This window comes from Prunus persica, chromosome G6, assembly GCF_000346465.2.
Source record: "Prunus persica cultivar Lovell chromosome G6, Prunus_persica_NCBIv2, whole genome shotgun sequence".
Classification (NCBI taxonomy): Eukaryota; Viridiplantae; Streptophyta; class Magnoliopsida; order Rosales; family Rosaceae; genus Prunus; species Prunus persica.
This window is the reverse complement of record NC_034014.1, coordinates 15949505-15953129: the sequence shown is the minus strand read 5'-3', so window position 1 is coordinate 15953129 and position 3625 is coordinate 15949505.

Genomic DNA, 3625 nt, shown 5'->3' with positions numbered 1-3625 from the left:
GGAGTGGTTGGTGTATTGTATAGTTATAGGGATTGTATTTCACTCAAAACCCACCAAATGACTCCTCCCACAATATTATGATGTTCCCCAAGTTTTGGACTCAATCCGATATCGAGTGGTCCTTGAAATCGGACAATTCAGGTTCGTACTAAGTTCGTTCTGAAATGGGGTGGTTGGTGTATTGTATAGTTCTAGAGATTCGATTTCACTCAAAACCCACCAAATGACTCCTCCCACAATATTATGATGTTCCCCAAGTTTTGGACTCAATCCGATATCGAGTGGTCCTTGAAATCGGACAATTCAGGTTCGTACTAAGTTCGTTCTGAAATGGAGTGGTTGGTGTATTGTATAGTTCTAGGGATTGGATTTCACTGAAAACCCACCAAATGACTCCTCCCACAATATTTTGATGTTCCCCAAGTTTTGGACTCAATCCGATATCGATTGGTCCTTGAAATCGGACGATTCAGGTTCGTACGAAGTTCGTTCCGAAATGGGGTGGTTGGTGTATTGTATAGTTCTAGAGATTGGATTTCACTCAAAACCCACCAAAATGACTCCTCCCACAATATTGTGATGGTCCCCCTAGTTTTGGACTCAATCCGATATCGATCGGTCCTCGAAATTTGACAATTCAGGTTCGTACGAAGTTCGTTCTGAAATGGAGCGGTCGGTGTATTGTATAGTTGTAGAGATTGGAATTCACTCAAAACCCACCAAATGACTCCTCCCACAATAATATGATGTTCCCCAAGTTTTGGACTCAATCCGATATCGATGGGTCCTTGAAATCGGACAATTCAGGTCCGTTTGAAGTTCGTTCCGAAATGGGGTGGTTGGTGTATTGTATAGTTCTAGAGATTGGATTTCGCTCAAAACCCTCTAAATGACTCCTCCCACAATATTATGATGTTCCCCAAGTTTTTGACTCAATCCGATATCGATTGGTCCTCGAAATCGGACAATTCAGGTTAGTATGAAGTTCGTTCTGAAATGGGGTGGTTGGCGTATTGTATAGTGCCTCCTCCCACAATATTGTGTTGTTCCCCAAGTTCTGGACTCAATTCGATATCGATTAGTCCACGAAATTTGACAATTCAGGTTCGTACCAAGTTCGTTGTGAAATGGTGTGGTTGGTGTATTGTATAGTTCTAGGGATTGTATTTCACTCAAAACCCACCAAATGACTCCTCCCACAATATTACAGCTCCAACATGCTAGCGCCCTATCCGATATCGATCAGTCCACGAAATTTGACAATTCAGGTTCGTACGAAGTTCGTTCTGAAATGGAGTGGTTGGTGTATTGTATAGTTCTAGGGATTGGATTTCACTCAAAACCCACCAAATGACTCCTCCCACAATATTATGCTGTTCCCCAAGTTTTAGACCCAATCCGATATCGATTGGGGCTTGAAATTGGACAATTCAGGTTCGTACGAAGTTCGTTCTGAAATGGAGTGGTTGGTGTATTGTATAGTTCTAGGGATTTTTTTTCACTCAAAACCCATCTAATGACTTCTCCCACAATATTTTTATGTCCCCCAAGTTTTGGACACAATCCGATGTCGATTGGTCCTTGAAATCGGACAATTCAGGTTCGTACGAAGTTCGTTCTGAGATGGGGTGGTTGGTGTATTCTATAGTTCTAGAGATTGGATTTCACTCAAAACCCACCAAATGACCCCTCCGAGAATGTTATGACGTTCCCCAAGTTTTGGACTCAATCCGATATCGAGTGGTCCTTGAAATCGGACAATTCAGGTTCGTACGAAGTTCGTTCTGAAATGGGGTGGTTGGTGTATTGTATAGTTCTAGAGATTGAATTTCACTCAAAACCCACCAAATGACTCCTCCCACAATAATATGATGTTCCCCATGTTTTGGACTCAATCCGGTATCGATCGGTCCACGAAAGTTGACAATTCAGGTTCGTACCAAGTTCGTTCTGAAATGGAGTGGTTGGTGTATTGTATAGTTCTAGGGATTGTATTTCACTCAAAACCCACCAAATGCCTCCTACCACAATGTTATGTTGTTTCCCAAGTTCTGGACTCAATCCGATATCGATTGGTCAATGAAACCGGGCAATTCAAGTTCATACGATGGTCGTTCTGAAATGGAGTGGTTGGTGTATTGTATAGTTCTAGGGATTGGATTTCACTCAAAACCCACCAAATGACTCCTCCCACAATATTATGATGTTCCCCAAGTTTTGGACTCAATCCGATATCGATTGGTCCTTGACATCGGACAATTCAGATTCGTACAAAGTTCGTTCTGAAATGGGGTGGTTGGTGTATTGTATAGTTCTAGAGATTGGATTTCACTCAAAACCCTCCAAATGACTCCTCCCACAATATTATGATGTTCCCCAAGGTTTGGACTCAATCCGATATCGATCGGGGCACGAAATTTGACATTTCAGGTTCGTACCAAGTTCGTTCTGAAATGGAGTGGTTGGTGTATTGTATAGTTCTAGGGATTGTATTTCACTCAAAACCCACCAAATGCTTCGTCCCACAATATTATGTTGTTCCCCAAGTTTTGGACTCAATCCGATTTCGAATGGCCCTTGAAATCGGACAATTCAGGTTCGTTTGAAGTTCGTTCCGAAATCGGGAGGTTGGTGTATTGTATAGTTCTAGAGATTGGATTTCACTCAAAATCCACCAAATGACTCATCCCACAATATTATGATGTTCCCCAAGTTTTGGACTCAATCCGATTTCGATTGGTCCTTGAAATCAGACAATTCAGGTTCGTACGAAGTTCGTTTTGATATGGAGTGGTTGGTGTATTGTATAGTTCTGGGGATTGTATTTCACTCAAAACCCACCAAATGACTCCTCCCACAATATTATGTTGTTCCCCAAGTTTTGGACTCAATCCGATATCGAACTGGCCCCGAAATTTGACAATTCAGGTTCGTACGAAGTTCGTTCTGAAATGGAGTGGTTGGTGTATTGTATAGTTCTAGGGATTGTATTTCACTCAAAACCCACCAAATGCCTCCTCCCACAATGTTATGTTGTTTCCCAAGTTCTGGACTGAATCCGATATCGATTGGTCAATGAAATCGGGCAATTCAAGTACATACGAAGTTCGTTCTGAAATGGAGTGGTTGGTGTATTGTATAGTTCTAGGGATTGGATTTCGCTTAAAACCCACCAAATGCCTCCCCCCACAATGTTTAGTTGTTTCCCAAGTTTTGGACTCAATCCGATATCGATTGGTCAATGAAATCGGGCAATTCAAGTTCATACGATGTTCGTTCTGAAATGGAGTGGTTGGTGTATTGTATAGTTTTAGGGATTGGATTTCACTCAAAACCCACCAAATGACTCCTCCCACAATATTATGATGTTGCCCAAGTTTTGGACTCAATCCGATATCGATTAGTCCTTGAAATCGGCCAATTCAGGTTCGTATGAAGTTCGTTCTGAAATGCGGTGGTTGGTGTATTGTATAGTTCTAGAGATTGGATTTCACTCAAAACCCACCAAATGACTCCTCCCACAATATTATGATGTTGCCCAAGTTTTGGACTCAATCCGATATCGATTAGTCCTTGAAATCGGCCAATTCAGGTTCGTACGAAGTTCGTTCTGAAATGCGGTGGT